General features: G+C 51.1%; 1 protein-coding gene across 9 annotated transcripts in view; it reads right to left on the bottom strand.

Moving 5' to 3' along the window:
• Nucleotides 1–26,067, bottom strand: part of LOC149352726 (TOX high mobility group box family member 3-like) — a 387,363-nt gene that overhangs the window by 134,220 nt on the left and 227,076 nt on the right. For 4 of the 9 annotated variants that reach the window (XM_089581932.1, XM_089581935.1, XM_089581936.1 and 1 more), the window contains exon 1: nucleotides 8,123–8,494. The exons of 4 other annotated variants lie outside the window; for them this stretch is intronic. The gene's annotated coding sequence lies outside the window, so the exon portion shown is untranslated. Of the gene's footprint in view, nucleotides 1–8,122; nucleotides 8,495–23,287; nucleotides 23,312–26,067 lie in introns of those variants that run through there. One more of the 9 variants, XM_089581941.1, reaches the window with a different exon arrangement.

Genomic DNA, 26,067 nt, shown 5'->3' with positions numbered 1-26,067 from the left:
ATCTTTGAACAAACAGCGCACACGCCCTAAGCGACAGAGAAGATAGCTTTGAAGTTTACAGTGACTGGTCATGAAATGCTGCTGAACAGTAAATACCTGCATTACCGGGCGAGTGGAGGAGCAAGCACTAGCAACGAGCGCATATTACCTGAACAGGGTTAGGTTCCTCCGCCGTAATGACCAAGTTACGCCGTGCAATTAGTGTCGATCAGAGCTAATGCCACCACCAGAGTTCGTCGAAGCCGCTTTTACCTTTCAGCTATAGGTAAGCATTGGCTGGTGATGTCGTCTATGCTACTTGTTCTGTACCGGAACAGATACATGCTGCTGAAGAATGAAAAGACAAACAAAGGGAAAATGGCAACGCCCATTTAGTATGTCACCGCGCAGCTGTTCGGGCCCTGCAGTTCCAGCAACTTATTTCCTGCCGCGCAACAGCATTGTGCCCTTGAGCTAAACAAAAAGAAAAAAGGGGGGGGGGGGGGAAGCGGTTTAACGTTTTTACCTTTATAGACATGAGCAAAGAATAGCATTGCGATTTACAAAGTTACCTTTTATCGCAAGCATGGAAGGTGCATGCATTCGTCAGGCTAAGCGCACGCGCAGAGGTCAGGTATAAACTGGAGGCAGAAAAGTTTTTTTTTTCCTTATCAGCACCGTAATCTCAGAACAGGCGCCCCTCAGGTTTACATTCCGCCGAGAACAATCGTACTACACTGCGCTAGCAATTCTGTCGCGCCATGTAAAAGAAATCGTCCCGAAACGTCGTCACCAGGGCAGCAGCTTCCGTTGTATACGTTTTGGCATGACGGTTTTAGAGGCAGGTAAAACGTCCCTCGTGTCCCAGTTACGCTGCGCGGCAAACATGTCTTCCGGCGTGCAGCAACAGTAACACATCGATGCTATGTAGGCTAAGCGCCTGCATTACACTGGGCGCGTTGCGTCGCCACAACAGCTCCATTAGGGATATAACACGCGTTTGGATCATATCTCACAGACAGAGTCTTCGACCGCGGAGCGAAGCCCGACGAGCAGGGCAGCAAGCGGAGCACGTAGCAAGTCAGCGGGCTAAAGATCCAGAGGACAGAGAAAGTGGAAAATAACTGACCTCCCCGCACTCCCGAGTTCCAGACATTCCATGAACAACCCCCTCTTCGCGAACACTGAAAGATGGGCAGCACGTCACGCCTCCTGGGCATCCAGCACGGGCTCCCAAGCGGGGTCACCGTCACGCTCCCAAGACGGGAGTTTCTCTCAGAGCCCACATTAGAAGTGACGATCTATAACGACGCGGATGTGGCGCTGCTGAAAACCATTTCAAGAGTTTCTCAGGGAACAGAGGCGCGGCGGTCGTTGAACCGCCACGACAGGGCCCAGGAATGCCGGGAAGTGCACACTTCGCATTCGGCTTGCCTACAGCGCTCGGCAGAAAACATGGATTCAGTCGCAACAATATGGCTTTTCTCGAGGCATACCTCAAAAAAAATTCTTCAATAGTTTCCGTACGAGCCTAATGTAAAACACATTCCCTTGAGTTAAATTTGGTATAAAAAACGCACGGTTAAAAGAATCTAATCTCCGCGCAGTGCAAATTAACGAGGCGGAGGTAGGATTCCGTAGCAGAATCCGCGTTTTAGACCTAATATTTATAGCCAAGCCAAATGCGAATTGCGTACTTCCCGACATTCCCCGCGGTGGACGAAGCGAAACTCTCGTCGATGGTGGTGTCTGTTTTCCCCCTAGGTAGTACCGAGAAACTTTACGCTGGCAATTATTAGTAGGCAGAAACTCCGCGCCTTTGTGCATGCGCGCGACACTATAGCTGCGACTTGGATTTCGAGATAACGCTTGGCCTAGCCCTAAATGCCGTAAAGGGGGCACATCTAGCCCCTGCTGCGGTAGCGCCAGAGAAAGGGCAACACGAGATGAAGCTGGAGCGATTCGTTTCACTGTAGCTTCAGCACTGCCCCTGAGGTTAGTAGCGGACGACTGCTGCACCAGGCCTTCGCGTTGTCCACTATAATCTAAATATCGCCTCATTCCTTCTTGCTTTGCTACTAGACACAAGCTCCCAAGCCTCAAACACACAATATTTCTTCGGCGCTCTAAATAGGCTGTCGGGATATCCGGAGCGAAAGATGCACGGATGCATTCAGCGTCGGGAAAGAAGAAACTCTGGTGACAAACGTCGGTTTGTTTGGAAGCTGTAACAACGAAAAGTGTGCGAATTTTCGGGCACTGCATGTCACCGCATCACACGATTATTTGGTGACGCCTAGGTCAGCAGAATCACCCCCCCCCCCCCCATATATACGCGTACCAATTCTACCAGTGTGAAAAAAAAAGAAGCAAGGCTCGAGCAGCATCACTTTTTCAGGAGTCCCAGAGCTCGAAGTGGATGACACGCGGCGCCAGGGAAAAGCTTTTCAATGAACTTTTAAACGCACAAATAATAACTCCCATCAGAAACACCGAAAAACATTCATAGCACCACTTTTAAAGCTTCCCAGTGACGCGACCATTTCTGACCACTAAGCAACTGCTTGGAAAGCTTTTTTTTTTTGTTTCGGGCACGTGAATAGGCGGAAGCTGACAGTAAGCTTGGAGGGTGGGATTTCCCACAGAGGACACGAGGGCAATGAAAAAAAGGAAGTCCGGAAATCAGGCAACATGGTCTCACTTAATCTGTGTTCTGAGAGATGCGTATTCGGCACCTACAGTGCGTGTATACACTTAACGCAGCTAACGCAACACTTTCAAGAAAAGAAAAACAAAACAGGGAAACTCAACAATCAGCTACAATGTCGGTCATAAAAAGAGACGTAAGTTCAACTTCATTTTCTTTGGAGGTTTCAAGTAAAATTGATCCTGAAAAGCTATCACTTGTCTCCTTCGGTTGTGTTGCGAAAGCAACACTACGCGAGTCGCCGAGCCATTTCGCGGAGCTGAGGAAAGGCCGTACTGCGCATGCGCGAGCAGCAGCGACGTCACACGGCGCACAGCTGGCGCGCCGCCGCTGCGCGGGTGAGGTGCCGCCGCCGTGCTCGCCAGTTGCGCATGCGCAGTAGCGGCGCATAGCTAGCGTGCCGGGGCCGCTGCCGCGCGCTCTCCATCGCCTCTCTCTCTCTCTCCTCGTTGCTTTCGCAATCCTCCAGCTTTAACCAGAGCTAAACTTCTGCCAATTTTTCCCCCAATTACGCAACGGATGTGCAGACCTCTTTAAAGAATTTCCTGCATAAGAAAATTTTCTCCTACAGTCCACTAGCCATGCTGTCGTGTTTTCGATACAGGTAACAAGGACATCGCACAATAAGAACAGCAACTACAGGGAGAAGCAGCAATGCAAGCCGTGCAATTCGTTAACAGGTGCTAAAGTTGCCCCTTGGCCGCAGCACCAGTGCCAAACATAGCTGCGCTGGTGTGTTTGGAGCTTCTAAGCCCCAGCAGGATCTCAAAGCTGAAGCTCTCGCAGTGTTCAAGTGCATCTGTGGCAGCCGCACAGAAGGTATTAATCTGTTACAACGTTCAGAACACATGAACGACGTCCAGATGTTCCGCCTTGCACAACTATCTACAATTTCCGTTTCAAATTGTAAACAGATGTGCAAGTCGCACTGAAATACCAGAGTCCTTATCGAAGGGATCTGGAAAAACTGACGCCAGTCTGATACAAAAGCAGGCTTAACGCCGCGGCTGTAATTTTGCTGTTTTCGGTTAAAAAATAAAAAGTTCCAACCCTGCAGAACAGCCACCGCGGCGGGAAGCAACGGGACATGTCACAGCTTTGTGAAATGTACCTACCGCGAGGAACGCGCTGCCGTTTGGCTCACGGCCGAGGAAAGCGCGTTCGCCGAATGTCCCTATCGGAGACAAATGGCTGCACTTGGTGCTACACATACCGCACAAATGCGGCGCCAAAGGAACAGCTGCTTAGGGCGACAGTGCGGTTTTTGAGTGTGTGTGTGTGTGAAAACGTTTTAAAAACAGCAGGGAAAGCCTCTTTACAGTGCATAAAGCACGGTCCGGTTGCGCAACAGCGAGGCGGGATCGACCAGGGTAGAGAGAGCGAGCCACGCGCGAAAGATGGCGCGGATGACAAAAGGCGCCGCCCCAAGACAACACCTGGAAGGCCCGCGCAAACGAGAACCTGGAGGCACGCCCTACTTTTGTGTGGCCTTTGTTCCTGAGGGGAACAATGACGGACGCAATGGGACAGAAACTGGACCAGGCCACAGTGGCGAGTGAAGAAGGAAAGGACAATCCATCCGCCCGTCTTTTGTCTCAGCGCACCCGGCGACGGTTCGGAGGCCCCGGCCACAGTGACGCGCGTTTCACCCGCCAAAACTCCGCGGGAACCCGCTCGCTGCTGTCACTTTCCGCGCGAACTCGACGACGCTCGTGACTTCCGCGGCTGCGAACAAGCCCCTTCGGATAAGAGAGCGAATAGGACGCAACACTCCGTGCCGGTGATGGTCAGATACCACCGACGCTATCCGAAGGGGCTTACTCCGCCGACAGCTGCTGAGCTCCCTTCTACTGGCTGTTAGACGTGGCATTCAGGAATGCAAAACACCCATTTACGTTTGAAAAAAAGAAAAAAAAAATGCGTTCTTAACGAGTGCGAAGGAGGCAACGGTGTGAGGATGTTCTTCTTCGCTCAACAACACCCAGAAACTAAATTTCACAATTACAGCAGGGGCACCCCGTACGGCTGCAAAGCATATATGCATTATCTGCGGATGATTGGAGAAGCTTTTATATCCCGTTATATGACGCGGAGAGCGTCACTAGGTGGCGAGGAAAACAAAACAGGGGAAGCAAGAAGGCAGAAATCTGAGCGGACGCCCATTATAACTTGGGGCCGAAATAGTTGGACCGCCAAAGAAACAACACAAAGAGGCACTCGCTGAGCCTTCAGACATTTTCCGCGTATAGGAAACAAGGAAGTCCCCTGTTTTCGCAAAGCAGCGAACAAGTTCCCGCGCAGCTGGTACAAGGAAACCGAATAAGTAACCAGTAGCCTCTGGCTTTTTGTATCTCTTTTTTTTAATGAATACTGGGGCGAATGAAAAGACTGTTCTCCTCCACTGTTCTGCTGCAGAGTACACGGGTTCGCAGGTTCGATTCCCAGTGGCATTTAGATGGAGGCGAGCAGCAGAAACACAAGTGCACTGCGGTCCCGATGCACGCTAATAGCGTGCGGAGGTCGAAATTAACCCGAAGCATTGCACAACGACGAGCGTCATAGCTCGTGCATAGCTTTGGCCAGAAAAAATACGGCGACTGACGTTTTCTACCTTATTTCTGCCCTATTGAGACAGGTGCCCTGTAAGCGAAATCAGCTGCATAGGTTTTCAAAGATGAGTCATTTTGGTTAGGTGATAGGGAAGAGTCCTGGCGGCGTTTCGTTATGAGTCAGGGAGCCTGTTTGTGTCCTTGGCGACGCTAATCTCGAAAAGATCTGCACACAACCCAGTGCCGAGATGAAGCCCCGAAACAGGCGGACCTGTAAGCACCAAATGTGAGGGAAAGCGAGTGAGCCGGGTGGTTTGGAGCAATGGGGCAATCAGCTCTCTCAAGGCAGTGTCTACTTTGCTGGTAGCCGTGAGAACCACCTGGCCAAAATTCTGATTGGTTGGTTTGGGCGACATGAGAGCCATTTCGTCTTCTTTCTGCCTCTGCTTTTTCAGGCACTGTTTTAGTGCTGGTAATAAACTTCGCTATGAGAAACTGATGAATCGCTGAGCCTACCAGGTGCAGCGCTACAGTCCCGCGCGCGGGCTGCGAGCCACTTCGGAAGTAATGAACTTGAACTACCGTTCACTGCTTCCGTTCGTGGCTACGTTGAGCCTCGCGGATCGAGTAAAGTTCTCCATGGCCGTTAAAGGTGACGAAAATGACAAAATAATTTCTCTCACATCATACTGTGCGGCTGATTAGTGCCAAGTGCCCCAGTCAGCGTGGTAAAATCTATAAGGGTGTTCCATCCGGCGAGCTAAGCTACTCATCACTTTAACACAATTTGTTAAACACTGTCGGGGGAAAGCAGGGGCCGTGAAAAAACAGACAAATGGCTTTCAACTAAGCAGCGAATCGGAGGCGAGTGCTAGATGAATTTACGACTCATTATTCTCCCGGCTGTGGACAGAAAAGACACTGCCCTTTGTCAAATCTTGAAACGATGCAAATCCTGGCGACCAGATTAGGAGAAGTGTTGGCGGTTTTTCCGTGACATCGAATTTTCTCAGCAGGGTTAAGGGGAGCATTTGCAATACGCGAGTCGGATACCCCGTACATTACCAAGCAAACCAAAGAACCCGTATCAGCAAAGGCTAACAGCCGGGGATGCCTGCTCCGTATTACACGGTACCCCATGGAGAAAAAACAATGGCGAAGCTGAGGCAGTTAGCAGCTCCAAAATAAGCAGTGTCACTAATGACGCTTCCCAACGCGTTTGGGCGACCACCCCGCGTGCTCGACAGCAGGAAGGGGGCAAGACAGCATTTCGTACATGGCGGAATGACGCTGCAAGAACTGGGAAACGTGCGCCGTCTGATGCAACGTCACGTTAATGGCCGACGCGCTGTCCCCACAGAGGCCTGCCAGGGGAAAATAATAAAGCCGGCAAGTCTCACAAATGGTGGGAAAGAACGCGGAGCTTTCGGGCAACCGGTTTCACCGATGAAGTTAACGGACCTCGTTGTCTTGCGACGTCACCGCCTGCGTGGCGCCAATAGGATGCTTCGTCTATCGACACCGCTCGCGACCTACACGCCCGGCTACGCAGAATTGGTAACGGAGGAGGCCATGCGGGCCTATCGGTCTCCCCATCGTTCGCCGCCACTTATCGCGGCTGATCATTCGAACAGAGGCCACGTGTTGGAGGCACAGGACCGCCAAATTATTACGGCTACGCACTTCGCAATTCAGTCCCTACCACTGTTAAAGGAGGTCTTAATATCAAGAAATCTGCGGAACAGAACGATGGACAGGTAAAGTAATAAAAAAAAAGAACAAGAATCAGCAGACTGTAAGCTGTGCTCCTTCATACAACCAAACCGACAACGCCGACAAAAACCTTCCCCCATGATTGCATTCAGGAATAAAGCCGGCGCGCAGAACACCCGAAAAAGCCGAGTATACCCGCTAACAAGAAGAGTTTGGAAAAAGAGAATTCGGTCAAGATGTCAGTGGTTGAAGCCCTGCTAGCAGGTTTTCCCGATCCGCAGGGAGGAAGGGAGAGAGAAGGAAAAACGAGAGAAGAGAAACAATGTTAGTAAACTCTATTGAGGTCACCAGTTTCATCAAAGTGTGTCAAATGCGCCGAGGCCCCGGCACTCGTTTTGCCCCTCACGGGGCGTCAGCATGAATTCAACTCGATGCGCGCCGCTTTGCTTCACGATGCCCTGAAGACAGCGAATCGCCTAACACCAGCAGAAAACTGAGCTGACGCCATCTGTTCCAACACACCGCAGGCATACAATGGGGACAGATTCGAGCAAGAAGTGTGAGAGAAACACCAAAGGAAGGAAGCACAGCCAAGGGCTAAGGGTCGCGTGCATAGTAAGAGGTTCCGCTGATTGCAAAATTTCGAAGCGTCGCTCGAAGATTGCAACCAGCAGAGAGCGACAGCAGCAGCTGGACGGTTCAAGTCTTTATTATAAAGCGCTACAGATAAAATCCATAAGCCAATCGGAGCATGCGGTGCACATGAGGGCAACATGCCTTTTAACTGCGAGATGGTAATGAATGGCGTGCGTGCGACACGCGGTATCGCAAAGCGTTACAGCGTGTCGCACAGCTTTCGCGCCGCGATAACATCTATCCGCACTGTCACGGGGTGAGGGAGCATTGCTGCGAATCCCGCCGATGGCCGAGTTCGACACAGTTAGCTGAGCACGTTTGCCACTCGAGGCAGTCGCTAGCGAGAACGCCGGCGAATACGGACGCACACTACTGGTTGTAGCCCCGGGACAAGTCACCACAAAGGAGACTGTTCCGACTAAACCAGACTGTCTACAAGGATGTGCGCGGCGAGGCAAAGCGCGCACACACGCACACCAACACATGCACACACGAACGATTTAAAATTTTTCACAATTGAACTGAATCAGGCACTCACCGCGCAGCGATCAGTCACCTAGGAGAAGCCACAAATCCAGTTGGTGACCTCGGTGCCACGGTAGACAGTACGACAAGACGACGACGGCACCGGGCCGGTTCTGATGAAAGCGAAGTGCGGCCCAAACGAGCACGCGGGAAAGCACAGGTAGTGGTGTCACTGCCTACGATGTCTCATCCCGAGTCATGCACAGTCGCTGCGGAGTCATGGAAAACAGAACACAGTTTGCAGATCCACGGCGCGGCGCCCGCTTGTCAATGGGAGGCCAATCCGGAGCGTGCAAACGGCGCGGACGAAGCGAGCAGCAGACGACCGCTTCGGCAACTCGGCAGAGGAGAAATAAGCGAGGGAGGGCGGCAGATTGTCAAAAAGGAGAAAGAGCGCGGAGAGAAGAGGGAGGAGAGAGGCGAAAAGAAAGAGAAACAAACCTCCTCGTCCGTCCTCCTCCTTTTCCAACGGGAGAGAACGGGACCGGTCCATTTCCACCTGCCAGGGGGAGGCCGCTCACCGGGAGACGGGCGGAGAGCGAGCAGAAGGGAGATTGACCTTAAACTCCGTTTTAGCGGCGGCCGGGAGAGGGAAGCGGAGGGCGAGGGCGGAGATGGAAGAAAAGCACATAAATACATAGGTCGCACTGTTTAAAAGATACAATATCGCGGGCTGTGCCTGGCTGAAATATCTATCTGCGCACATAACTATTTGACGAAAGAGAGAGGAGGCGGCGGCGAGGGGGTAGACGAATAACAGGAGCCCGAGGCCGCGCAGCAATGAAACGGGAAAGGGCGAGAGCGGGAAATAGAAGTAGTTTTCCACTTTATGCCGCTGCGTTTCTTTGTTCGCTTTGTGCAGCCGCTCGCGTTTGTCGCTTCTATTTATCTGAGTATTCCAACATTCTGAGAAGGGCTTTTATTACGAATCCGTATATCAAAATGTTTTCTCCGAACGTCTCGCAATCAATATGAGCGCAAGACGCGACGCCGTAGAGCTTTTTTTGTTGTCCTTTCTGTTTTCGTGCAACTTATTTCTCTATTCCCACGTCTCCGCGAGCAGCAGAGCTCTCTCGCACATATCGAACGACGTGCACCGGTATCGCGCTCTACGGCTATGTCAATACGAACGCTCTGTCGAAAGTAGATCGCTGCGGGAAGAACACTGCGCGCCGTTGTCCAAGCAGCCCAGCTTTGGGCGCCCTGTGGAGCGTTTCTCTCGGGACGGTTTTCAGCGGTCGAGCAGGGCCGCGCCGCCTTGTAACGCTGCCGGAGAGAGGCGTTATAATGTTAACAGCTCTGCGGTTGAGAGCGGTCACCTAGTGAAAAACGCTAGCATACGGAGTTAGTGCTACGTCCGACCACTGGTACAGTTTCCTTTTTTCTGCATTTGCAAATGATAGGAAGAGTATGTGTGCGCAAGGGAAGCCATCATTACGTAAAGCAACGCGGACGCGATCCCTGTACTGCGAGCACAGCAGCCGCTGTCAAAGTTGCTTTCTTTGCTCCGCAGTGCGCCGCTCGTGGGCTGCGGACGAATGCGTGCGCCTCACTGGTGATGTCAATAACTTGAGCGCGATAGCCGCTGGGCTGCCAGCCATCCTCGCGGAATCACGGCGCTGGCATGTGTTCGGGGGTGAACAGACTCAAGCCCTTAACTGGTTATGGGACGAACCTACGGCCCAAAATCATTGGCACATAAACAAAAAAAAAAGTTTATATCTGACGCGTTCAGCACGCACTGGCGGCGACTAGTGCGCCCGCTTTGTCGTAACCAGCTGAACGGGTTCGAGCGCTCCCCCCCCCCCCCCCCCCCCCCCCACGTCTGTAGTCCGCAGTAACGTCACATCAGCGGTTGGTTGAAAGTCCTCGGCTTCACGGCGGACGCTAACGACAGCGACTGCATTATTAGCACGATGCGCGTCCAAATCATCAGAAGTCTGTGTGCCCTGCGGTCGCGGCACCACCACCAAATGATCACGTGCCAGCCGAGTCAGGTCGCTCGTTAATAATTCAGAAGCTGTGTGGCAAGCCCGAATAGCGATCCGGGCAGACGCAATTCCGTTGTTGCAGCTCTGTTTCATGGTTGTCGTTGCTGTTGTTCGTGCTTTTCTCATTACTAGCGCGCGCCAAAAGGCAGCACGTGCTTGCCGTTGTCGCTCTCGCACCTGTCACAAACAGGGAAGGCAGAAACAGACAACAACAAAAAAGGGGCCCTGCGCAAGGCAGCCTCGGCCCCAGCTGAAGCCCGGCGCGCGCGCAGGTGCGGGCATCCCCATGTGCAGCCGCGGGCGCGTGTTCCCGGCAGGCTCGCGCGGGGCGCAAGTGTTCGGCGAAACAAGGGACGACGCCGTGCGTGCGCTGCAAGTAGGCCGTTCCTGTACGCGCTCCTGACGCGTGTTGAAACTATGTAAACGTTTATTCTCGGCTCTAGTCTCGTAAAGGGGGACAAGAACGCGCGCAAATAAGAAAACGCATTCGGCGAGCGCTGTCGATGCAACCGCGCTGTCGGTGTGTACAGCGACATGCCCAACGAGGTCAAGAACACCGATAGCGACGGCGTGGAACCGAAACTCCTCGCTACGCGAGAAGGGGAAGGAAAACAGAAAAAGAAAAGACAGAAAGGAAGGACCTGGGCGCCGCTTCCCCGAGGCGTCCACATTAATAAGGCATTCTCCCCTCGCGCGCCGCTGGCTGGCAGAAGCCGTGGCGGCTCAACTTTGCCGGCCGGCGGACGAGCTTCCTGGTTTGGTCAGCGCGCCAGAAAAAGCTTCTCATAGAACACGGTGCTAGGCCGCGCAGTTTACCTCTCGTCCGCGTGTTACGCAACCGAGTATCGGTCAGTGAGGAACCGCTCAATCCGTATATACCCTCGGAAAGTATATACCGTAGCGAGAAGTCGTATCACTGCAGTTGACTGCAGGCGGTACGAAAGACCGTTACAAAAGCTTTCTACATCCCTGTATTTTGCTATACTATGTCCGTATGGGCCTTCATATCCTCAAACATGTTATGTCCATGAATGTTTGTATGTTTCGGCCTGCGCAAGAGCACGTGCTGGTTATCGGCGTTTTCACTCGCGAGGTCATCCCTCACAGTGCACAAGCGAAGGTCTGCATGGGCTTTGCTTTGCTTGCTCGCAGTCTTAATTCGCCTTCAACGTGGCTCCTAAAAGTGTTGACGTTGGCGAAAGGTGTAAGCGGCAGGAGCGAGCGCATCCCTATACCAAGGCGCAGAAGACCCGAATCGCGCTATGCTAAAACTCTCTAAATCCAGGCCATCATTACAGGCGAATGGATGCGTACGAATGCGGTCCCCGGCAGCAAGAGCGAGTGTTTCAATTATCCGGTTGACAAGGGAAAGCAACAGCAGGCGAATTTCGAACACGTTCAACATGACTGAAAACCAGATGAGTGCACTAGATAAAAACATTGGTCCACACACAGAAAAATACAACCTCCAGACACATCAAAGGCATCAGAACTGGGGACTATAAAAGGTACGCTGTTCCAAAAATGAACAATGAGACCTTCCTACCCCCTTAGTCATTTTTCTCTTGCATGCTTGCCCTTGCGATGCCGCAACCAGCGCTGCTATATTCTGCGAAATGTGGCGCAGAAGCTAGAGAACGCTACAAAGCAGATGGTGCAGCATCATGCGGTAACTATTCTTATCGACAAAAGGACAAGGAAAAATGCCGACAGGCTCTGGCTGAAAAACTTTACAGGAAGCATACTTTGCACCCCTGCTAGGCGAAGTCCACTGTGTCTTATGCGCGGCATAAAAAAAATGCGCAGCAAGATCAACGCCGCGACGGTAGTCGCTTTAATCTGTCCCTACCTTTGCAGCTGCGCCAACAGCGCGGCAAAAACGCTAAGAAAGAGAAGCGATTGATGCAGCCTGAGACTATGGCGCATGTTCCTAACGGCGAGGTTAAACGAAAGATGGCTACAGAAAGCGTAGATTGCTAAGGTATTAGAGTATATCGCACACGTATCGCCAACGTGGATCACTCATCTGCACGCACAAGAGTTGTTCAAGTCTTCTGAGACCTTTACAAAATGAGAGTCGAGAAGCACCGCGGAATAATCTTGGCGGTCGCATTCGCATTGTTTTTCGCGTCGCGAAGGCGCGGACATGCTAGGCCAATTACTGAGTCACGAAAATCAGACAGCCAAAAGTCCTCTCTGTGCAACGGATACTGCTCCGTGACCTCGCCCCCTTCTTTCTTTCTTTTTGGCGGGGGGGGGGAGCAAACGCTGTAACGCGGCGAAGAATAACAACTCAGCTCGCAACAGCAGAAATACCTAAACACAGGACCACGCCATGGCTACGAAGCAGCGCCGCGACGCAGACAGAAGTCATGAGTTGGGGAAAAAAAGTGATGTTCCCACACAGTTCCATATAAGTATGACAGCAACTGCATGGTACAAACCATAGCCTTCTTTGGGCTGCGTTCGCCTTGCTTTCCGGCATGTGAAGCCTCGCGCTTGGAACATTCCTCGGCAATTACACTTCGCGTTGACTTCAGTTTTGTTTACTTCAGTTGAGCTCGCAGTGCTCGACTGAGTCACGGCAAAGGTCCAGCGCCCCGTGGCGATGGCAGCTCACTCGAGTAGGCCCCTCCTCGCCAGACGCGCAGCCATAGGTGGCACACAATTAGGCGGCGATCGCAGACGGCGTGGCGCGCTGGGCAGACGCTGCCGCCGCTGGCTGGAAATAGCGGCGGCGTAACCCGCCGGGGAAAAGAGCGCGCGCTGGCCACGTAACAGTTGCCGCGGCGACCTTCCACCCCCCCTTGCGCGCGGGACACGCCGGTGCGGCTGAAACAATCCCGGCCAGAAGGACGCCCCATTACCTGAACCGGAACGCGGACGGAAGCACCGGCGAGAAAGTGGCGCCGCGTTCTCTCGGTCAGCGGAGCCGACGCGGACGGTGCTCCTTTCGCCCCTCGGGCGACGGCTGCGACCGCCGGCCGAGGCGGCAACAGGTGAGCGGCTCCGCCCAGGGAAGCGGCCGATCTGGCGGGGGCGACACCGCGAGTATCGCGCCCAACTCGCTCATTATTATATGCCGTTGCTCTTGGCTCAAGTAACCGAGACTAACCTAGACTGGGCCTCGTAGCTCTTTTCCGCTCTTTGTGTCAAGGTGAAAGCTGGGTGTTTCCTGACGCAGATATGCGCATGCATCTTCCAAACGGTAATCGACGGTACCATGCAACAAACGCATCGGTACCGCTCCAACTAGCGATTTTCGTACGCAGGAACTGCTACCTTCGGACACTGCGTGGCAGAGGACAGTGCGTCGCCCCTTGATGATGGCCGTGAAGGTGGCCAGCAGTATATGAACTCATTCCGCGGCACTCTGCTTCATACGTTAAAGTTCGAACCAGTGAATTAACGTAAATGCTTTTCAGTGGTCTTAAGTAATATGCTTGTAGTTTTATTTCATTAGACCAGCTGATGGGTGCTGCACAGGACATTGCAGCAGGACGGTTGAGGTCGGTGCGGTTTCTGAAATTGCACGAGCAGGCAAACATACCGATGCACGCGTAGTATACATGGCGTTTTAAGCCACAATGTGAACAAGCAAGTATACTGGCAGAGTTCATGAGCCACTCACACAATGTTACGCCTTCACCATTGCAGAGGTCAACTAACGCAAAAGATGGTTTATGGTTTATGGGGTTTATAACGTCCCAAAGCGACTCAGCTATGAAGGAAACCACAGTGGAGAGCTCTGGAAAACTTCAACCACCTGGGGTTCTTCAACGTGCACACTGGCGTCGCACCGTAGTCTCTACCGTTTCGCCTCCATCGAAATGCGACCGCCGCGGCCGGGGATCGAACCTGCGTGTTTCGGGTCAGCAGCCGAGCACCATGTATACCCACTGAGCCACCGCGGCGGCTTGATCACGCAAAAGAAGAAAACAAGTGTGACGTCGTCGTGAGTATTTTCGCAGTTTGTGGGGCCCCTTTTCCTCTTAGAAACGAAGCAAAAGTCGCAGCAACGGAAGCCCTTTCCGCATCAAAAATGACCCGACAGTGGGCGCCTGTGGGGAAGGTCCTCGACAGCGTCTTCTAGAACTCTGAGGGAATTCGGACGGTCGATTTCCTCAAAAACGCGAGGCACTCAGTGCCGAATACCGCCACTGAGAGGAAACGCTCGAAAAAGGTGGAGCGAGGAGTCATTTACCTCCAGGACAACGCACCCCACCGCGGAGCGCGTCTTTCCCATGAAGCAGTCGGCACCTGCGGCTTTGAACTATTGCCACACCCGCTTATTCGCCTTACTTCGCACCGTCTGAATTTCACTTTCTCGTCGCATGTCATGATGAAAGACTTTAAAAGGAAGCATTTTCCGACATGTGATGCAGGCATAGCTGCTGCCAGGGACTGCGCAACCTCCTCAATAAAAACGTTTGTTTTTGTTTGTTTGTTTGCTTGTTTGTTTGCTTGCTTGATTGATTGATTGTTTGTTTGTTTGTTTGTTTGTTTGTTTGTTTGTTTGTTTCTTTGTTTGTTTGTTTGTTTGCTTGCTTGCTTGCTTGCTTGTTTGTTTGCTTGTTTGTTTGCTTGCTTGTTTGTTTGTTTGCTTGTTTGTTTGCTTGCTTGCATGTTTGTTTGTTTGTTTACAGCGACAGCTGTTAAATTAAGCCAAAGTTCCCCGCTTCCCCATAGCAGTTAGCAGAAGAAGTAATCACCGGTGTCAACATCCAGCGTTCCCGATCACGTGACCATCCCCGTGCTCATAGCCGGTGTAACTTCGTCGTTATCAGGCATACGCCACGCGGTCGCAACGAGAATGCGCCAAAACCCTTGCACTGCTGGTCAAGATAACATCCTGAAATGGCCCCAATGCACGGCATCCTGCGCGCCCGCGCATTAGCAGCCGCAGCAGTTATAGGATCAAGCGGCCATTGGCGACGCGGCACATCAGCAGCCGCGTTGCGCCGCCGATGCGGAACGTGCTGTAACGCTGCACGAATGCGGGAGGCCAGAGCGACAATAGCGCGGCGGCTCGAACAGAGGACTGACATCATCGGGACGCTGCCCACAAACGCGCTGCACGAAGAAATGCTCAAGTCCGTGCCAAGTCATTTGTCCCCCCCATAAAGAACTCGTTGTAACCCTACCGAAAGAGAAACACGTTCGTCACACACTCATACGTGGCAGCAGAATTCAAAGCGTATGTAGAAACCGCAAAAGCAAAATTCGGACCACTAGCGTCATTCGTTCGCATCACCAGGGGTGTAATCGTAATTTAATTTCTTTGTGAAAGGCTTGCAAACCTTCAGAACCGCGGGGAGAAATGCGTATAAGTGCAAGGGCGTGTTCACGGGAACAGTCGTGAAGTTCTGTCACTGTCGGACAACCAACAACATGGAATTTAGGCGCAGCCCTAGTATATCAAAAAGTGGTCAGCTGCCTAGAAAGAAAGCATTCCAAGCGTGCACATGAGTGTAACCTGTTTCATTTCCATCACTTGGTAATAAAATAAGTCATAGCTCGAGGAGCCAAGATGTACTCTTGCCCTCCGCGTAAACAGCATTGCGGACAGTGACATGGGAAGAGACAGGCGAGGAGCTCGCTCTTAACGACAAATTACTGAAAGCCCTGCAGGGCAAATGAGAAGCGCGAGATTGTATCCTTTCTTCCTTTCATTCTCCTACTCTGAAACACGCAACATAATTGAAACTTGGTTCAGCGCAAAAGACGAACACAAAGAAAGGAAACGACACACACGGAGCGCTCGTGTTCGTCTTTTGCGCTGAACCAAGTTTCAACTCCCACCAACTAGCCCAGCACGAAGTTTTGTTAACGCAACATAACAGGGCGAATTAGATGTACACTCAGCAGTGACCTGAGCAGCCACTCGTGCGACTTCTGACAGTCGACCCGTTTCTTAGAAAGCAGAGAGAGAAACGAGCTAATCGTTTACACCTACTGCTAAAAGGAGCCCCGCTTTCTATACGGGTAGTAACAGAGCAAGTAGATGCAGCGCTGCTCGTTCTTTTGTCTGCGTCACGCATGTGCCCATCAAGCATACATGCCAGCGCCAAAATGCTCTAACACTAACCACCGATGAAAAAACAACAAAAGCAAGCCGGCAAGCCGACGAGAACGTGGCGGAATATTCGAACGGTGCTGGCCGACGCCCGCACAGCGATTCCGACGCAAAGGCAAACGCGACGGAGAAAGAATAGGCCAAAGGCGAACCAGCATACGTGCACAGGCAGAAAAGTCCCTTCCTAGAAGGCATCACTTGGAGCATTTGTTTTTCCGCATGTCCGGCTCGTCGCGTTGCCATGGGATCACAGAGGCAGAGCAAACAAAGAGCAGGAAAAAATAAAGCGAGGCAGGAGACGTGCTCCTGTCCGGCGCGCGTGTATTTGCCTTTTAAAGGACGCCGAATATCGTCGCCATGCCCTACTTTGGCCGGGAATCTTTCCTCGGCGACTCTGGCATGCAAGAGAGTGAATTATGTTCCCGCCGTCGCCTAGCAACCGGGAGGAGGCCTGAATTGGGTCAAGTCATTTCAAGTTGTGTTTTCGCTCCGATCGCTGGCGGACGGAGAGGTGGCTCCGCGCTGGCAACGCGCTGCTGCAGCCACTCGACTGTGCATAACGGCAGCGCCATGGGCTGTGCATCATCGTTGCCCCGAGCAACGCCCGTAACCAGCCGCTCTGCACGCCGCTCATCTCGCGCCATCGTGCGGCTCTCCGCCCATCGCCACCGTCGGGCAAGCGGGCAGACAGGCTGCGGTATAACTACAAATTTCGATGAATTATCCGAGCGTGTTTACCAAGTCACACCGCGACGATTGGCGCCTCGGTTTAAAATGGGGAGAGGTAGGATCGTGGATCGTCGCGAAAGTGCTGCCTCCCAGCCCCGCCCCGACGCCGGGTTCGCCCAAGTTTTGGGCTGGTATACTGCAAAACCAGAGAGGGGATGTTTGAGCGGCCGCTAATTAATGGTTGATCGTGCCCACAAACTGCGCGTCAAATTCCTCGTCTGGTTGCTTCCGCACACGATTTCTAGGCACGTCCACTGTGCGCAATGACGTCAGAATCACGCAGCTCAGTCACGCGCGTGAAACTCTCTTCTTCCTTTAGGTTGGCTTCACGAGAACGGCGATTCAGTGGTATAAATTGCGGCAAGGATTCAGGGGAATAAACAGTCGATGCCTCCGGGCAGTCGTGTGTGCTAGCTGCAAAATGTCCGAACGCCTCTGAACGTAGGCGAAAACATAGATCACAGACCTCGAGTAAAACAATCAGCAACGGCTACGACTTGCCGCCTCGCTGCACAGAACTACAGTGACGCGTTAGCGCCCAACAACATCCAACACTAGATCTCGTCGGCACATTCGCTTCTGTACCACAAAATATTCAAGCCAGAGACGCCATCCCATCGGAAATCGCATGTCTGGGAGACCAAGCAAGCAACAAGAGCTGCTCGGAAGCGGCTTTTGCATGACCTGCTGCCAATCTGAGGCAGAAGATACCGCAACCTTGCAGATGGTGCCGACAAGGGGCGGCACTCTGTAGGCGGGGAAAAAAAAAAAAGCCTTTTTTTTTCCTTTCTTGCTTTTCGCGACCTAAACCTCGATGGCTCAAGCAGCGACGCAACACCAGAGCAGTGACAGCTACTTTCCTAGGCAAAGTGAAATTTCCATACTGCAGCGCATGTGACAGCCGCCCAAATCAACCGCGGCGCTTGGCTATAGATCGAGCAATGTATCGACGGAGCGAAGGAACGCAACAGTTGTCACTGAGCGACTGACTGATCTCTAGCGAGCATGTGCGCTAAAGCACTTCATACGGGTAACAACGCAATGTATCCCAACCTAATCACCCATTCTAAATGATTTAAGCAAAGGAGAGGCCCTGTCACCAAGTGACCACTTCTATGCGAGTCGCAGTCCACTCTGTAAAATTCTTAAAAGCGTCGAGGAGTTCCACATATCTGTTATATATTTATTTTTCTATCCCCATGCGACATCGCTCGCACTCATTTGTAGGCTGACGAGCAGCCAGTGACGATTCCAAGTTATGCAACGTCAAGTTCGCGCATAAAGGAGAAAGAAAAGGAAAGAAATTCTATGCCCCATATGGTTTGAAACTGACCCCGCCTAGCATAGCACTTGTCGTTCCAGGCGGAACGAAAGTCAGGAAAGCATGTTCTCGACCACAGGAGGCGGCCATCCAACGGCGAAAAGGGAGCAGCCTCCAAATGTCCTGTCACATGTCACGCACTTAGGAGGTGAAAAACCGACATCTAAAATGTCAGCCGAAGGAAATCCAAAGGCGCAATCATCGGAACAGAATTGTGAACCCTATAAAATAAAGTAAACATTCGACAAGTAGTCACCTTGATGCCTTTCACTGTAGAGGACCCGTCCATTCCCGGACTTGTTCCCGGCAACTGAGATAAGAGTCATGGCATGCGAGAAAGCAAAACTAGACTGAACTGGCAGGAGCTTCAAAACCGTAGGCAATAATTTTTGCACACCTTCATCATAATCATCAACATCATCAGCCCACTGCAAGGCAAAGGCCTCTCCCACGCCTCTGCAATTAACCCTGTCCTGTGCCAGCTACGGCCACCGTAGCCCCGCAAGCTTCTGAATCCCATCCGCCCACCTAACTTTCTGCCGCCACCTGCTACGCTTGCCATGGCTACCGTATACACTATATTAGCTACTATTACATTGGCTACTGTATAGATTTGTGTAGAACTCTTCGGCTACTTTAACTATCTTATCCATATTGCTAATGATATTGCCCTCTTTGTCTCTTAACGCATAAGTCGCTGAGGTCGCTCGCTGCTGACCCGAAAGAAGCGGGTTTGATCCCGGCCGCGGCGGTCGCATTTTGATGGAGGCGAAAATCTAGAGACCCGTGTACTGTGCGATTCCAGTGCACGTTGAAGAACCCCAGGTGGTCGAAATTGCCCGGCGCCCTTCACTATACGGCGACCCTCATAGCCTGAGTAGCTTTGGGACGTTAAACCCCCATGAACCATAAACCTTAACGCATACACATGATTTCTGCCGATGCCTAGTTTCCTCTTCACCGCTTTTAGGCTACCCCCGTTCTTTAGAGCATGCTCGATTCTCTCCATATAAACTTCCTAATGTGGGTTACCTTGAGCTCATTGATTACCTCTGATAGTTATGCCAACTCTACTCTGTCTATGGAATTTGATTCTTTCATGCTTTGGCGTTTCTTGATCAGATATTTCGCCCCCAGAGAGAGCTTGCCGGTACCCTGTCGAACCAACCGCGTAGTTCTATGCGCACTCCGTAGCGAGAGCTGTGAGATTATCGTTGACTGCTTGGACATTAAGGTTGTCGTCCTCCGTTAAATCCGAATATCTGTTCTTCAGCGATACCCTTAACTCCTCTACTTTCCCTCTTGCCGCTAACTCGTTAATGGGCTTCCGTTTCGCTAGTTTCTTACGTTTCCTCTTCAAGACTAGCCTAATTCGAGACTTTACCATCCTGTGGTCGCCACAGCGAACTTTTCCGAGGACCTCCACGTCCTGCACGATGCCAGGGTGAGCGTATATTATGAAGTCTATTTAAATTTTAGTCCCACCACTGCGACTCTCCCACGTCCACTTCCTGTCCTCTCATTCGTGGAAGAAGGTATCCATGATGCGTAAATTATTTCTCTCTGCGAACTCTACTAATAACCCCATCTTGCTATTCCTATGCCATAGCCGCCTACCACCTGGTCTTCTGCCGGCTTCTTGCGTATGCCTTCGCATTGAAGTCGCCCATTAGTACCGCGTGCTGTGTTTTTACTTTGCTCATTGCTGATTCCACGTCTTGATAAAAGCTTTCGACGACCTGGTCTCATCATGGCTGGATGTAGGCGCGTAGGCCTGGACCACCTTCAGCGTGTACTTCTTAAGCCTGATTACGATAGCTCGTTAAAACTATAGAAGTCCTCTACGTTGCCAGCTATATCCTGATTGATGAGGAATCTCACACCTAGTTCTCGTCCGTACGCAAATCAAGGATAGTACACTACGTGCCCGCCCTTTAGTACTGTATACGACTCATCTGTCCTCCTAACCTCACTAGGCCCTATGACATCCCATTTAATACCCGCTAGTTCCTCGAACAGCACTGCTAGACTAGCCTCACTGGATAAGGCTCTAGCGTTAAACGTTGCCAGGTTCAGTTTCCAATGGCGGCCTGTCCGGAGTCAGAGATTCTTAGCACCCTCCGCTGCGTCACAGGTCTGACCGCCGCCTTGGTTAGTTGCTCCGCAGCCGCATGGTACTGAGGGCCGAGGATTAATTGGTTTGTTCATTAGGAGGTTGTGGCCAAGCGCTACAGCAGGGTGGCCAAATCCTGTTCTGGGGAGGGAGTGTGTTGTCGGATTGGTCACCGAGATCAGGCCGCACCCCAGGCCTGGAAACAAAGAAATCGCCGCAAGAGCTGCTAACCTTCGTACGTCAAGTGTCTCGGCTAGCTGCCGAGGACCAGGCGGACCAGTGCACCGCTGAAGGAGTAGACGTCCTGTACCGATGTAAGCATGGCCCAGCCGCAGATTTCTTTGGGAAATATTGCTGGTTACTTATTGGAATATTCCCTGTGTGTTGTGCCGGCGGATAAGGAAGGCGGGTTTGCCGTTTTTCCGAAATCTATGTTCAGTGACAAAGCTAACGAGGCCATTTCTAAGCTCTTTAACTGTCAGCCAAACCAGTCACTGTATAGGCTCAAAACTCAAGCAAAAAAGTTCTGTAAGAAGCTAAGTCTTTATGGGGTAGCGAAAGCGATAGAAAGTAGCAAGCGAAATCACCTCGAGGTTTTTTTAATTCGAAAACGCACAAACCGGACGTCCCTCTAAGGGTAATCATTTCAGAGAATGACACTTGGCACAAGTCAATCGCCTTATTTTTACAGGAGAAACTAAACCTGTTAACAATCAAGGATCCGTACCATATAAAGAATTCGGAAGAAGTAATAGGCTTCCTTAACACACAACCTGACAAGGGCTTTCAAGCCTTCTCAATCGATATTGAAGATCTTTACTATTCACTACCCCACGCAGGCTTGCTTAAGTGCGTCGAAGATAGCATAGACGATTTAGGAGTAATAGTTTTCCAGAACGCTACAGGAGTGTCTGTACAGAATTTTTTGGGTCTTTTAGCTTTTTATCTCCAGTCCACATTTATCAGCTGGCAGGGCAAGCCCTACCTGCAAGAACAGGGGGTTTGTAGTGGGTCGTGACTAGCATATCACCCGTTATAATTCCTGAAAAAGGCGATGCATGTAATAAATAAATAAATAAATAAATAAATAAATAAATAAATAAATAAATAAATAAATAAATAAATAAATAAATAAATAAATAAATTGTTGAATGGGGATTGATGACGTAAGAAGTGGGGACCTTGCTAGGCCTGGATCCATTCTCCGCCAGGTCGAGGGCCGTGGTTCCCCGGATAGAAGGGGTGCCGTCGTTTGATGAGGAGCTGAGGGGAGCTTCGAAGGAAGAACTATTTTTACATATTTACAGCATGACGAGAGAAGCAAGGCAACACGCATCGTCCAGCATTATATCAGTAAGACCCAATCACATGTCTGCTCCCATAGCGTCGTTCACTACCCACATCAAAAGACGTCACTAGACACATCCAAGCCACTCTTTTGACGCAGAGGCAGAATTCGTCGCAGAAATGCCACGTTGCGGTCGAAGATCGGTCACCCGGGAGGGGGCAGCTGTCGCCACACTGGCGGGCTACACCATTGTTTCCGCAGCAGCGTCATATTGCCGGGGTGGGTGCTTCCACTTGTGGTATCTGTCAAGGGGAGCAAGGGGACACCCTGTGGCATTGTCGCTACTATACGCCGCTCGGTCCAACGGGCCACGGTGCCGCCGTTTCCTTCGTTGCCCGTCGCCATCGTAGCCATCAGCCCGTCGCGGTCACATGCTGACTGGTGTCTGTCCTCTGTTGTCGCTCGTCAGCGAAGAAGCAGGTGGCACCCTTCCTCCCCGCGAATAGTATATAGAGAAAAGGACGTCGCCTCTTCAGTGACACTTCGACTTGGTTTCAATAGAGGTGTCGCCTCAAATTCCTCGCCTACGCAGGAGGCTTCCGATCCAAAAACGAAGGCGTCATCCACAAGGATGGAAGGACGTGCATGTTTCCAGCCTGCCTGGCAGCTTGTGGGACCGTGAAGGAGGCGGCTCACTCGGGCTTCTCGTCTGTTTCAGTAGCTGCATTAGAAACAAAATTTCTGCGACACAGACGACTCCACGTATCCAGGTTGGGCTCTCATGAAGTCACAGCCGCCGTTCCGCGAGCAAAAGTGGAGGCGCAATACAAGACGACCCAATACGCGCTCGCATATACACGTCGCTGATATCAACACTTCTAGGAGCAACAACTTCCGACAATGGACACGCGTAATATCAGCAAAATAAAGGCAAGTTGGTTCTATCTTTCCGCACAGAGAAATAAGGTGGACGAAAGAAAGGCCGTAGACAGCCGGGACCATGTCAGGCTGGACACCAGAAGGTTGTCGGAAGCGAAGACACTTGTACGGTGGCCCCACCGTCCAACAGAAAGCCACTCCACAGCTGCTTCACGAACTGAAGCCAGCGGGCCTGTAACGTCTTCAAGTAGGAACTAAAAAGACTACTCAGGTCAGCCAGAAATTCAGTACAAAGGCAGTAATTTGCCTTTATTTTGCTGTTCCATTAATAAGAATCAGTTGTGCACCGCACCGCAAAGGCCTAGCGTAATGTACGCAGTGCCGGCTGATGGTGGTGTGTTCCGGCGTAAACGGGGCGTGCCGTCATCACTGTAGCACCGCCGACAGACATGGAATGCCGCAAGAGCACCATAGCCGGAACAGGCACATCAAGGGCTGCGTCGTCGCTGATCATCGTCGGTCGTCCAAAAAGCGGCTGTCGTCGCCTCAGGGTGAGCACTCGTCACATTCATAAAAACGGAGCTCCAGATTAAGCTAATCTGCAGAAGAAATCCCGCCTCTTCCTGTGATGTGTAGCCGCACTGCCGATGCTGTCTTCTCCACGGACAACAACGAAGACAACGGTGTCAGCGGCCAGAAAAAGCCTAGTTCAGTTGTGGCGCCTTGGTCGCGAGGTGCCTGGGAATCAGAACATATGGGCAGGCCGAAAGAAAGGTCCTACCTCCGATTTTTCCAAGGCAGCGTCGGGCCGGCGCTCCCCACTCACCTGAAAACGAAAACAAAAAAATCGATTAAGACAAATCTGAGGTCTCGTCGCGACCCCCCTCACCACCGTGGGCGCGTCTCAGTGGCATTACAGAGGGCACACAAGCTAAGAACGCTTCCGGTGAAGAACAGTAAAAAAAAAAAGCAACGCCCGCTGATCTTACTTGGCACTCATAAACCACACGGACAATTGAATACGTCAGACAAGCGCTTCACTCGTCCGTGTTTTTTTCTGCGCGCTTGTGTCAAGTATGGTTTACCAACTAGCCCAAACCCACACCATATACTGAGCCCTTTGGACTCCGTGGCCCAAAAGGGCATACACGCATCCATCGTCCGCTGGAGTTTGTCTCAGGTATATGAGAATGCCACAGATTCGCGCCCGCTCCGAGCGCAACGTAACGAATAGTGAGACGGCACCCCGTCAGACCGTACACACGTACAGGCAACGTGCACCCTGCGCATGTCGGGTGCGGTCCCTGCACTCGTTCTGCGAGTCGCAACAACATCGAGGAGGCGCTCATTAGCCAGCGTCCCTGAGCATGCGACCAATACGGGTTCCTTTTTTTTTTTGCTTTTTTTACGCGTCCAGTTTGAAACTTCGCCATCTTCCAAGGGCACAAACACACGCGTCGCAAAACGTGAGCAAGGCCGCGCGAGGCCTTGACGAGCAGTCTCTTCCGAGGGAGAACAGCCGCTGCAAGGACGCGGGCTGTAATTATTCAAGTTCAGCGATTAAAGGAAGGTTGTGTGCATATATTCATGGCGCGCTCAACACTTCCGTGGGGCAGTCTATTGGTTCCATTATATAGATTCTCAGCTCGTCGGCTCTCCGCCGCCACAGGCAAGGCTGTTGTTAAAAGAAGAAATAACCTTGCTTTAAATGAAACTACATTCTAAATGTCCGCTCGGCACGCATCCAAAAGCAAGGTGCACATAAAACGGCCCAGCTAAGCAAACACAATCACGTCTCTGAGCCATGAACCGAGCCCACCCGGCAATGAGATCAGAGAAATGAATTATAACCTAGCCAAAACAAGTTCGAGCCTCTAGCGTCACATGTATAAAACATGCGCCAAGACCGAGAACACAAAGCCAGCCATTCGTTGAAACAAAACCGCACTAAGCACAGCTTGCAACGTACAGAAAAGTTTCTCCGTTGAACACTATATTTCTGTTCACAGAAACCACAGACAAAGGGGCTGCTAGAGACAAATCAGAAAATATGTCAGACAGTCATTGTAATGCGACAGATAATGTGCAAATAACAGTAAAGTTTTCATTTCTGTTTGCAAAAGCACAATATGCAAATCCTCGGAGCATTGCATAAAATGGCGCTTCTGAGTATACTATTGAAAACAATTAAACTCAAAGTGTCAGTTGCCAGCGATGCAGAGAGAAGGCTCGCTAAAATATCCCTCCCTGGAGAGGCTAACGCTCGCGACACAACACCCTAAGCTTTCAATGGACGCACTTCGTCATCAGTGGGCCAAGGAATGATTCCGAATTTTCCACTGATTTATTGCGTACCCGAGGACGTGTTCGAGTTTTTATGGTTCCAGAAATTAGTCTAATTTTGTTATCTTAATGACACATTTAATTTAATAAATAAATCTACCAGCTTTTCGCACTTCCGCAAATTAGAGGCCAGTATTGACGCATGCGGAAAGTTCAGAACTCTTGCCCAAAATTTTTGTTGTCTGGGCGTTATGGGTTTAAGTGTTAATTTTGGTCACCCCCAGAATCGTCGATAGGCACCAGAGGCCTCTGAAGTAATAACAAAGAGAACGGCCGTGAATTAACTTTTAGTTCAGTGTTTAGGGGAATCCCCCAAAGCGGAGTAGATTTGCAATGGGGAGCAATTACTCATTACCATCTACCCAAGCACAGCCTAACGGCTACCAAAAAAGCTACACAGCTCGCATAGAAACTTCGCAGTTGAAGAAAAATTCCTGCTCGTCCAAGAATAGAACTACGGATACCGCCAGACCGGGACAGTCGCTCTACCAACTAAGCTAACCAGGATGCTTAGCATTTGGCAGGGCGAGAACGAGTTGGTCGACTACTCTTGAAGTGGAAACCGTGTTAATTCAATGCTTAGGGGAACCCCCTCAGGTAGAGTAGATTTGTAATGAGGGAGCAATTACTCACTAGCCTTAGTTGTTGATAAATTCGCTTTCGCACTGCCATCTGTTAGACATCCTGGTTAGCTTAGTCGGTACACAGTGACCGCTCTGTTGGACAGTTGAACTACTAAGTTTCTGTGGAAGCTGTATATCTTTTCTTGGTAACCGTATGGCTGCACTTGGTTGAATACTAATGAGCACTCCCGCTCTACAAAGGTACTTCTGTTGCTAATTCTAACTTTCAGTATGAGGCTTCTGCTATGACTTTTGAAAGGTTAAAAGCGTCCACTGTCAACGCTTGCCGACCTTCATAATAAAGTTAATAATAAAAACTTATGTTGCATTTGGGTTAGAGATGTTGCTTCCATATAACTAGACTTACTAAGTTAAGTCCTCGGGTTAACCTTTCGGCTCGAACAGCTGTCTACTAGCTGCGCTTAAGGAACGAGATGACTTTTCGGCAAAAAAAATTTAATAACAGATACAAACAGCAAATCATTGGTCTATCTTAAAAAACATAAAGTTCTATCTTAATAAAAATGTTGAAACAGACGAAACAAATTTTCTTATAGTGTTTTTTTTTTAAATGAGCGAAATATGCATTTGACCC

This window comes from Amblyomma mixtum, chromosome 3, assembly GCF_055824585.1.
Source record: "Amblyomma mixtum isolate Tamu chromosome 3, ASM5582458v1, whole genome shotgun sequence".
In the NCBI taxonomy this organism is placed as follows: Eukaryota; Metazoa; Arthropoda; class Arachnida; order Ixodida; family Ixodidae; genus Amblyomma; species Amblyomma mixtum.
This window is presented reverse-complemented; position numbering and strand designations above follow the sequence as displayed.